Here is a 12,623-nt window from a genome sequence, read left to right as displayed (position 1 = left end):
ATCTTTCTCCCAAATTCCCAAATTTCTCTCAGCTGCAAAAGCCCTTACTCAGCTGTGCTCTTGAGCATCTACAAGCTCCAGCCTTCATCCTTCTGCAGTCCAGTCATCACCAATTAACACAAATGTTTGTGCCAGAAGGACAATAAAAAGCAAAAAAATGGGTTCTTTTTGGATGAGGAGGGGAAAAAAGGGATATATTAAAATACAAGGGATTTTGAAAATATTTAATTTTGGCATCAACAACAGAAATCTATTTTGCACCTATCTGGTTCAATTTTAACATCTGAATAGTACATACTATTCTTATAGATACACAATGCAATTAAAACAAACACCTATATTTAAAAAACAACCAACCAACCAAACCAACCCAGGCCAGTTATGTATCCTTCTGTTTCCCCTGCGCTGCCAGCAGAACAACCAAGCTGCCACGGGATTTAGTGCAGCGAGCTGTGGAAATAAGAAATCAGGCTGTGCCTCACCTAAGCACTGAGGCCACACAATATGAAGAAAAATGCTACGGCTAGAAGTGGTTGTCGGTCAATTACTCACCCTTTAAAATCCTATTATCTTCCAATTCTGCCGAGGAAAAAAAGGCACTGCTGAACACAGAAAGGCAGAACAAACATTATCTTTTTAACCAAATGTGTCCAAAAGAGTTTGTCTCTCCATATGCTGCCAGTCACCCAGCTGAAAAGCTTGGTTCTGACTGGGTGGCTCACAGCACCAAGCGAAGTTAATGGCATTTTAAGAAGAGAGGTGTATGTGGCAATATTTGACTTAAGGCTGTTTAGCACACCGTGGCTACAGAGTAAGCAACAGAGACGAGTTCTAGATAAAGCAGATAAAAGGAATGCAAAACCTAGCCAAAAGAAAGACTAATGCCTGCCAGGTAAAACGCAAAACTATGTGTCAAGAAGAATATTCAGTAATGAGGCAGCAAGACAGATTCAAAATATATTTCTAGCAGAGTGGAGGATCAGTGCTCTTGCCATTACAGAAACCCGCTTGAGTGCCGGCACATCGGTGTGCCCCCTTCACACTGCTAAAGGCATAAGTTACAATACAGCGAGATTTATCAGATGCCATTCTGTGCTGGAATAGGATGGAAAGAATAAAGCTTTGCTCTGGGTTAAAATGTGATAGACTCTTTTATAAGTTGACCACCAACAGGATATTTATCCCACAGTCTGAACTCCAAAAATTTTCATAGCATCCCTCCCTGTCCTCGTACTTGTATGTCAACAACAAAAACATTTAACATAATTAAAATGGGGCCACTACAGAGGGACTGAATTTCCTCCTGCCCTATAAAGATGAGACCACATCTTGTACAACCTGAGGGGTAGCCTCTCCTGAAAGGAGACTACAGGATCTTGCACAGCTCTCCACAGCTTGGTGGTCCACAGGACCATGAGAGAAGGAAAACCACTGTGGAAAGGTGTGTGCTTAAAACTCCTCTTCCCTGGCAATAGCGGTGTGAGGGATTATTTCCCAGGGACAGAAGCCCTCTGCTGGTCAATGCTTTTTGTAAGATGATTTACAGCAACTAAATGCACACAGGTTTTAATTTATCCCTGGTTTTCTTACAAAAGTAGAGCTGCGAATGAGAAATGCAAGAACATATTTTGCTTTCCTTTTGAGGAAAAATTGACTAAGCAGAATACAGCAATCAAATATTTTTTATTCTTACTAACTGGGTAACTTCTGTTTTGTTATTTCAAAAAATGCTGTCCACCCAATAGTTAAATATGTAATCACTTTTTAAAATCTCCATGACTTGAACAGTGCTGACATCACATATGCACTCAACACCTCTTTCACTGTTCACACAAAAATGACAAGAACTATTCAAATAAAACATGTTACTGACATAAGTACTCAATCCTGCAATTTGTTCTTCAGCACATATATTTAATATTTAAATGCATTAAATTTTTCAAAATTTTAAATATTTAATATTGCTATTACACATCTGAATTGTACTTTAGGTTTCCAAAGTTATGTATAAGCATAAAAAAATGCATTACCTCACCTTCCCATGAAACGAGAACATCGGTTCTTAAAGCAAATCAAACCTATTTTTGGTTTTGACTGTGAGCAGGCCTCCTAGCTGTAGTATTGAAACTGGTTAATTGTATTTTTGCGGCTAATTATATTTTTGGTACCTGTCCATAAGTGGAATTATTTTCCTGAGAGGGATAGGTAAATAACAGTCTTTTTAGACACATCCCTCAAGTTCAACAGAAATAATTAATTCTTGATTTCTTAAAAAAGTCAAGGGTTTGTTCCAGCCAGAAAAAGAGCCTCTCTAGACAAGTCAATCTTCAGATACACAGATTTTATCATGCAAACAAATACACAAACACACACAGGATTCCTTGTCTCAACACCATCCTACAGTTCTTATTATTTATTTATTGTTATTACTGATTCAGTCAAGAATCAGACTTTACAGTCTAGTGCTTTGCTCATGCACCACAAATAAAGGTTGATCCTGAATCTGTATCATTTTCACTGCAAGTTCAGCATCTAGCATTTAACAAAACTCTGAAAAAAAAAAAAAAAAACAACATCATCTTCGCACTCTTTAGTCCAAACCTTAGTCCACGATTTTGCAGTTCAGTGCATTTATGCTTGGCATCTTTAAATATATCCAGAATAAAGAAATCAAGGAAAATATATACATAAAAGACACCAAATCAGGTGCAAATTTTGTTATGTGGTGGAAGCAGTATATTTCTAAATCTATACCAACAACCAAGCAGTAAATCAAAGCAATGCAGCCCATCTGCAAAAGAGACCCCTGCTGCTAAGATATCCCTAAAAATTATTTTAAAATTCAATACGGTAGGATTCTTAAAAACTAAACTAATGCTATTATAAATTAATTACAGAATCATCCTTCTGTCAAGATATGCAGTGACCAACATGGCAGAGCAAACCACTTCTGCTCATGTGTAACCCTAAGCAGCTGGTCAATACCAGACAAGTTACTGCTTGGCTGCCAATGTATATTTTGTATGTCAGTTTAAAACCCACATTTATCTACTATGAGTCAGCAAAATGGAATGTTTATCTAACCAGCTGAAAAATTCTGGCTCACCGGCACCAAAATTTGCCCATTTATCCAAGTTTAGCTAGCAGCTGAATTCTTTTTCCATGGAAGAAACATGCGAATGAAAACACAATGGGGTTCTCCTACAGAAGATGCAGTTGTCTGTCCTCAAGATCTGAATGACCGACAACAAAACTCCCAGTTCATCACTCTCTTTAACAAATTATTACAGTTGCAACCAACAGCCTCCTTCATGTGCACTGAATTCAAGTTGCTGATACCTTAAATCTGTTATTTTCTTATTTCTTAGCATCTAACTCTATAACCCCAGGCAATAATACCCTCCTATGTATTTCCTGAGTGGTTGTCCAGAATTTTTTTCAATGATAAAGAGAATTTCTAATAAATTATATTACACTGAGAACTACTCAGGTCAGCAGGAGCACTGATTCTTCAGGCTGAACACACAGCCTTCTATGAGGTGATCACAGTGAGTAACCACCACATGTCCTCCAGACTCCAACCAGATGAGAGGGAAACTGCTTTGTCTCCTTGCAGGACAGAAACAGAAGTTATGGGTGCCAGCCTAAGAACCAGGCAGGAATTTGCTTCAGTAGACACAAACTCTTTCTGCCTATTCAGTCCGAGCTTGCCGTTCCTCCTTTCCCCCAATGCCCTTGGGTGCTACTGTCCTTCATGTTCCAGAGAGGGAAATGGGCAGAAAAAGCCTATTAAATAAAAGGCATCGCACCCACACAGGGTGTGGTTTTACAGAAAAGGGCATTCTCAGCCAGTCTGTAAAAGGACATAATTTTAAAACACCATTTTTGAAGGGAAAAAAAAGATTATAATAATTATAGGACAAATCACATCCTGTGGAAAGTAACTAACTTGTACCACATCATATTCTCTCAAGAATACTCTACATAGCTAACAAAAGAGCTCATAACTGAAATTGCAATTACAACAACATGTTAATACTTACAACGCTTTTAACATAGCTCATCATTTGATATTTCTGACAAAGTACTTTCTGGACATATTACAAACATCTTGTGCTGGCTTAAAAAAAGCCAAGCACCATCTCAAAGATTCAAGTTTATGAAAACCAACAGATAACATTTAAACTTAATTTTGAAGATTTAAGACAAAACTGATGTTTCCACTTACATTATAACCACTATTACGGGAACAAAAATTAAGATTTTAAGGCTTGGAGAAGACTGGACATCCATAAGCCAAGCTCTTGGCAGGACAGTTACAAAGGGTGGAAGTTATTAAAAATAAATTGCTTTAGTCCTAAATGTATTATGAAGCAAGTGTACAGAGTTTTACCCGTATTTCAGCAAAGCAAGCCTCCCTGAAAGATGGAAGCTGAGAGCAGCATGCCAAACATGTAGCATTAATCCAACCAACCCCAGGCCAGGTTCTTCAGCCCAACTTATTCCTCATGCAGTTGCATTAACCCCAAGAAGACTTTTAAAGAAGTGAGATGTCCTTCCAAGGCAGTATGAGAGGCACAATCCGTCTCTGCAAAGCGCTGGCCCAAAGCCCCACCGTGTTTAAGGATGCGTGATGTGTTACCAGTATTAAATTGTTATGGTATTAACATTTAACTGTGTTTAAGCAGTAGATGTCAAAGAGAAAGCATCAGCCTTGGGCATGGGGGAACCTGGAGGAAGGCTCTGATTTGTGGTGACCCTACAGAGCTGCAGTGAGAGCTCTAAACCACAGGGACCAGGATCAGCCTCAGTGAGCTTCACAACAGGCACCGGGGGCAAGGCTGGGGAAAGCGGACATAAACATGCACAGACACAGGGGGAAATAAAGGATTTCATTCAATGGAGTGACTCACATTGAACAGACTGAAGACAGAAGGAGGAATTATGCATAGATCCATTCTGAAACAAATCAAAGTGAACACTATTCTCCCTAATGCAAAACGTGTGCCACCTGAATAAAACAAAATATAAATACCCATTAACAAAAAGGGAAGTGTAGTTAAAAAGAAAATCAGGCCAAGCATCATAAACAAATCAGTGTAATTGACAGCAGAAGACAGTATTTCTAATTGCAATAATTAAATGAATTGTAATTGCGGGAGCCTAGGTACACCACAGCACCTGTGGCACAGGTCAGGCAGGGTGCCTCACTATGGGTTGTGACAAAACACAGCTGAGCCTTGTCCTGCACAGCAGCTCTGATGCCACCTCTTAAACACAGACTTCATTTCAGCTTACTTCTGCTCCTAATGAAAGCTTCATTCATGCCGCCAAGAAGTATAGAGTCTTTACATTAAATAGGAATAAAAACCACAACTATTAATGAGACTAGCAGGACTTAACAGTGCCAGAGCATCAAAGGTGTCCTATCATTCCACCAAACTCATTAAGGAATGAGAATTTCTGATTGCTTTAAGTCCCCCTTATATCTGATAGAGCATTGTACAGTCTGATTGAAATCTATACTACTGCATTCAGAGTAACTGGAGGGCAAGTCATGTGGATTAAAAAAGATCAAGTAACTGCAATTCTAAAATTAATAAATGATACCTTGGAGATTTTGCTCATATCTCCAATACAGCACTGGGAAATTGTGGTTTTATTTGTAGTAAAACTAATGATAAACTCATGAACACTGATAATATTGTATTGCATCTTTTTTTGAGCCACAACTTAGCAATGTGCTGCACTTTATTTATCCCTCTGGAGTCTGGCTCTGTCCCTACAAAATTTGGTTTAGGTCAGGTGGCAAAGGTCAGTACTTGCTTGGGCCAGTATTTCAAAGCCTGACATCAATGCCACAGGAATGGTGAAAAGGTTGAAAAAAAAAAGTGAAGTAAGAATGGTGTGTGGCAACCCAGTTATGGGGCTATCATGCATCAGGTTTCTCTATTTTCACACACAGATATTTGAAGCAGGTAAAAAAAAAAGGAGGAGTGCTCTGTTGAGGCTCCAGTGATGCTTTAACTTAGCATAAAGTTGGAAGATAGTAATAAAATAGCTAAATCCGTGTGATTCTCCTTGGGAACTTAAGTAAGTATATACTAGCGAGTCAACTTAAAGATGTTAAGACACCTCTGACAGTACCACTCAGTCCTGTTGTGGTCTCAGTCTAACAAACTACTTTTTCAGTGTAGGTGAAAGGAAAAGAGGGGAAAAGGAGAAGGAAAAAAGTGAAGACAAGCAGGACAGTATTAAAAAAATCAATATGTTTAGGCACCTGATTTGACCGTTCACAACTCATTTTGTTCTGTAGTCTGATAATTCCCCTATCTTTCTTTCTTTCCTTCATATGTGGTCCTAAGATCACCTGAATTCATTTTCTCCCTCTACTTTCTCAGTTTCTTTGCCTGCATATCCATCAATATCTCTTTTACGTCTCTACTTAGGTTTCTCTCTTATTCCCTCCCTTTGTGAACTTTTCCAAATCAGTGGTATTTCGTATTTTTCTTTTAAAAATTAGATTTTCATTTCATGGTTGCTCTCTCCACCCCCCCAAAAAAACCTCCACCACAATATATTCAATAAGTTGCTGTACTGAACCAAATATTTTCTTCATGCAAGAAGCCGCTTTGAGGGCACCAGCAGTCCTGCTGGAGACGGGACAGCAGTATTACAGCACAGCTAATTAAGTACCTTTTTCTTCAAATTCCATATGGAGTCTGCTTTTACCATGCTTAAGTAAGACTCATCACAACAATTATCTTCTGGACTGTGAACAATATTGAAGCGTAGCACATAATATTTATATAAAAGCATGTTACAAATTGATCCTGAGGGCGGGAGCAGTAATTTTACTGTCTACACAAACTATCTTTAAGTGCAGTTAAGAAATCATTTCACAGGCTCAAACTATATAATAAAATGAAGGTAATAAGCATGACTGAGACACAGAGGGAACAAATTATCTTCTGGCAATATACCCTACAATTGTGACTGGATAAAATTGTTAATCTGCAGCTGAGCAGAAAATGTATAATCTGAAGGGATTTCTTCATTTAAAATAAAACAATCTGCTATCCTTCAATAAAACAGCAAGAACTTTTAGTATGACACAAATTACAGTCAACAGCACAATAGGACACAAATCCAACAGAAAAAGAAGTTAAAAAGTAGTTACTCAGCATCTCCGGCATTACAAAGTTTCTTTAGTTGACTAGAGAATACAAGCTAATAAACATCTGGTATCATGAAGATTCCTGCTCTACTCACACATACCTTTCTACTGATACAAAAACCCAAAGCTGTTTTTCTTTTGCTCACTCCTGTCTTACTTGTACTAACCATCTGAGCTGTTACATTGAATTAATGTAGAACCAAAAAAAGATTTCGTAGGAAACAGCTACTCAAACTTCAATTACAAACCATGGGTGCTTTTTCATGTGAAGTTAAATGATACTCATCTTTCACAGACAAAGCATCTGAGATTTAACTATGCAGAATAATCTTTCAACACAATTATTACTAATTGCTTCTTGTGATTCCATTTACCAAACGTGTTCTGACAAGAAATACAGGAACTAGTGTAAGTGACGTCTTAAAAGTGAAAGCCAAAAGTAATATTATAATTTAAAAACCTATTCAATACATTAATTAGACAAAACTTTCTGTGTTTAAGTAGACAAGCAACATAAAACAATTTTGTTCATGCTGAAGAAGATCTCTGCACACAAGAGGAAAAAAGAGTGTATCTGTTTCCAGCATAGAAATTACAGACACAGCCATTAAAATTGTAAATTTCTCCATTTACAGTCCCACAGGGAAGCCCTCCACAGAAAGACCCCTCTAAAGGCAGAGTGGATTTTTTGGTTTTCCCCCAGACTACATCAACCTGCTACTACGTCGCAGATGCGGACGCTGCACTTCACAGGCAAAGTACAAACATCAAACTGCGCTGCTGCAGACTTCAGGCGCTGACTACAGTGGAAGACAGCCACGTCTTGCTGTGGGGAAAACAGGCCAAGCAATTAAATATGCATCAGCATTAAAGCTAAATATACAGAAATAGCTTACAGACATAATTCTGGCTTACCAGCTCGGCATGCATAACCTGCATACATATTTCATTTTTAACTACGAAGACAAAACTTTTGTGCAATATACTTTCTGTGACACTATCTTTGCCATTCTATGCATCACTTAGTCTTGGAGCAATAAAAAATAATATGACAGCCTTAATAGAAACTAGGCCTTTGTTTTTTTTTAACTAGAAACTTGTTCAAGGTACAATTGACTTTAGAGAAAGTACCTGTCCAATTAACATTAATGACAAGTTTCTCAAAAAATTCCTTCCTTAGTGCTTAAGCCTCCAGTGCACAGCTCTGACCTTCCAACTCTTTTTTTCCTTTACCTTTTTTCTTTCACAGTTAATTCCCAATAATATAATTCATAACAACATAAATTCATAATAAAAGGCAGGCCTGTGAGCATTCTGCCTCAGAACAACATCCAAAGCACACACAGAAAAAAAAAAAGGCAGAAACACTCAGCTACAGCCGCACATTTAATGCTTACTTCCAACAGCAAAATGAGGCTATCTGCATCCCACATTTCTTATGACTTAATATATAATGAATCTCTGGCACATCCATAGGTACAAAAAGGAAATTCTTTCTTTCCTGCACTACGGCAGCTCAAAATAGTCTGCCAAATCCTTCAAAGTGTCAGCAACCTCTTATAGAGAGATAAAGACAATGGATAGCCCTACCAAGCTGCTAACATCTGCTCAAAAGCTGCAGCTTCTCTTTTCTTCTTCCAGCACTTACCCAAGCTAGCATGCACTTGCATAAGTCTTTAAAGCACCGAACATTTAAGCATGTCACAATTCTATGATGTCTCATTTATATAATTAGTACTAACGTATGGCCCACAATCAGTGTGGGAAATCTAAAATATTCTTTGGGAAGCTGTCAAACCTAAAGGGATATATTTTTCACTAAATGAAAAGAATTAAATATGCAAATTCTGCTTACAATAGAGATAGGAAGGAAATAGAAATCTAGCCCAAAAGGCATGCTTGCTCATTGCATCAAACGCCAGTTATTATGCTCTGTACCTGTCAGTGCCAGTTCAAATCAGAATATACAGTGACATGCAGAGAAACTTTGCAGCCACCAGGATTTTAGCAGTGCTGTGGAAAACCATACAGTAGATAAAACCAAAACCCACTGTGAAAATGCCAGCTATAATTAACACACTGGGCTGACTATGGATTCATGGCAGACTGTATTAATCCATATCCCTTTCAGAACTTCAGCTGTCCTCTGGAAAGGAACACGTCTGTAACACCTGCAGCAAGTAACACACCACATGCTAGCAGGGACCACTTTCATGCAAGCTCACCCCAATTCTCCCTTCACAAGCCCAACAACCCTAAAAACCTCTGGGCTAAGATTTAATTCTCCTTCGCTTGTTTCTGACTTGAAAATCTCCATCTGCTTCCAACATGGCACTACTGTGAGCAGTGGCAGTAGATAGCCCCCTCCCACCACTGGGAAGGACCAGCGTGGAGAGAACCAGAGGCAGCATCCACGTACTGGCAATAGCTTAACTCACTCCCCTGAGATCCCTTCAGAATCAACAGTTGCACCTGTTACGTATTAATGAATTGTTAATTAATCAGTTGTACAGATATAGGTGAAACACTATTAGAAATGCACAGAAGAGCTCCCACTGTCAGTAACAAACTGAACACCAGGAGAGTTTCCACAGCATCCAACTTCCCTGGGAAGTTTAACTGGCTTTCCCACAAATCAAAGGAAGCGGAATAAACTGTCATGTGTGTAACAGCAAAAATAGACAGCTTATACATGCAGCTAATAACTTTGCTCTTTGGTACAGCATTATTTGGAGTGGAAAAAGGAAAATCTGAAATCATCAATGATCCCACACTAAGGAAATAACATGCCCCAAAATAATTTCATCATCATTCACTTTCAGAATAAGCACTGAAATATAGAACCAGCTATACATTTCTCAAAACTGTTAGTAAAGTCAAATCTCTTCAGTAAAACCCTTTCCTAAAGGCAACTTCAGCAATGTAAAAGCTCAGTAATTTGTCTGAATAAAATCCTGCACCCTGTGGTTAAGAACCTGCCAAGCAAGCCAAATACACTAAACAAGCAGAGCTGGCATTTGACATGTCTCTTAAGATTGAGCTGTGACAAGTTACTAATGATCTCAGTTAGAAAGCAACTAATAGTGTGCTGTAAAAGGTATAAAGACATTCAGAAATCTAGTAATAAGGACCAAATGCTGACTTGAGATAAACAGCTAAAACCATTTTCAGTGAATGACACTGCTTACTTCAGCTCTAAACCTGTCCCTCCAAACGTTCTGCACCTTTTGTTGTTAGGTGGATTCATCCCAAACAACACTGTAGCCTAAAACGTGCTCTGAATGTGTGAAGAGCAGTATGTTGACATAAAATTTGTTTTAAATCTTAGAATGAGCTCTAAACATGCCACATTTACCTTACAGTAAGAGCTTCACAAAGCTGGAAAACTGGCAGTTGTGAAAAGGTATTAGAAGTGTTAACAAGTACAGAAGAAAAAACTTAACCATTGCATGCCATGTAATGCCAAAGAAAATGCCAGTGAGTAGGGAGATCATTGAGAGAGAAACCACTTGGACTGGAGACAAGTTTGTAAAGCCATCATCAGTGAGTTTCACAGCAGGCATTTCCACTGTCTAGGGAAAAAAACAAAACAACCCAAACAAATAGAAATAAGCCATCTAGAGATGAGGAAAAAAGATCCATGCAATGCAAAGAGTTATCCCCCTGCAGCAAAGTATATGGGGCCTTCCTTAGTTTTTTAACAAAATTCAAGTTACTCTTTTTATTTAAATTTTCTTTGCAGTTGTTGAAAATGGTGCCTGAACTATCTCTTGCAATTCAAAGGTGAAAGGAGAAATGTATTAAACTGATGTCTAAACTTGTTCAGATAACTCTATTTTTTCTAAAATTACTGCCACTGTTAGTTATCTAAGTGTTACATAACAACCAAAGATGGAAGCTGGTTTGCTGTAACAGGAAGTGAAACAGACCTAAAGTGCTCATATTTGCACTCAATTACTGAATGAGAGCAACTGTATGATAAGGTGATAGAACCTGACATAGTACTTTCAACCTTGCTTTTTACCTGTGTGTGCCTGTAAGAAAGGCTTGGGGTTTTTTTCTCCTCAGTCCCTTCCCTCCCCCAGTTTCAGTTCTTGACTTTTATGTTTAAGGTTGCTTGGCATTAATTAGCTTTATTAAAAGAAATAGTACATAAGAACCAAACATACAAGATTTCATATTTTTGATACCTATTTTAGTTCTATTAGGCATTTTCCCCAATATTCATGCAGTAAAGATTGCCTCTGCTTGAAGATGAGCGTTAATGGACAATCAGGAATGCATGGTGAACTGAGGTCACAGAATTAAATATTATTTAAGAGCACAATATGCAGTGACACAAATGACATTTTTGCAGGGAAACAGCAATATTAGCCTCAGAGCAAATGAATGATATGCATCCTTCCCACAGTTAAACTGTTCTTTAATAGAGACAAAGCATGAAAAAGGATGCAAAGACTTTTAAACACAAAGGAGATTACAACCTAAAACCTTAAGCCAAATCTTTACTAGTATTAATAAGGCTGCTTTACATCACTGCAGTAAAAGAAAGGGATCCTTAAGACCTTTACACTGTCAAGGCATCAAGAGTAGAAAAAAGCACCTTTAACACAAATGAGTTAACCAGATCTAGCAAGATTCAAATCTAGGGAAAATAACTTACATTATTTACATAGTATTATAATATTATACAATATGTTATAGATATTTTATTTAGAAATAGGGCATGCAGGATGTGTACAGGTAATTACTCTCTTGGTTCCTCCCCTAACACATGAAGAGGAAACAATTTTTTCAGATTTCTCTAAAATCTGAAGTCCAGAACTACCAGTAGCCAGGGATTCTGATGCCTTAAGCAGTTTAAGAGAAACATGTAAAATTAAGTTCCTATGCATTCAAATATAGCACTAAAAGCTAAAGGAACTTACTTGTTCAGTTGAGTTTGCTTGCTCCTTCCAATCTTAGCAGCCTTTCAATTCCTTCTATTGATCATTATTTTCCAGGTAAAGACATTCAAATACTTGACATGCAAGTTTCAAGTTGCTTTGGCATGGCCCAGCCAGCATGACTGTGTTACTTATTTCAAAATGCACAAGGTAACTCCTCCAATGACATTAATTGTTATACAAATTCTTTCCATTTAGAGAAGCACAAATCACCCTGAAGAAATCTTCAAATTTGCTTCAAAAATACCTCACTAAATACGGCAAAAAAAAAGTTTCCCTTAATAGTTTCAAGGAATAGTACAGATAACTGTAGTGAGATTATGACAATTCAAAGATACCAGTAAGTGTAACAGAAGTGTAGTTTTCATATTAGCAATAGCAACAAAAATGAAAAAAAGCATTTTTCAATGACAAACGATGATGTTGACATTCTCAGGAAATTTGGGGCATTCTTTGTAACTGAAAATTATTTTGGACCCTCATTTCCAGACGTGTATTTC

General features: G+C 37.8%; 1 protein-coding gene across 1 annotated transcript in view; it reads right to left on the bottom strand.

Annotated features, from left to right (window-relative positions):
- RARB (retinoic acid receptor beta) overlaps window positions 1–12,623 on the bottom strand; it is a 319,878-nt gene that overhangs the window by 278,280 nt on the left and 28,975 nt on the right. The gene's annotated exons all lie outside the window — the stretch shown is intronic.

This window comes from Lichenostomus cassidix, chromosome 2, assembly GCF_008360975.1.
Source record: "Lichenostomus cassidix isolate B80296 chromosome 2, HeHo_3.0, whole genome shotgun sequence".
Classification (NCBI taxonomy): Eukaryota; Metazoa; Chordata; class Aves; order Passeriformes; family Meliphagidae; genus Lichenostomus; species Lichenostomus cassidix.
Note: the sequence above shows the minus strand (reverse complement) of the source record. Positions and strands in the feature narration are given on the sequence as shown.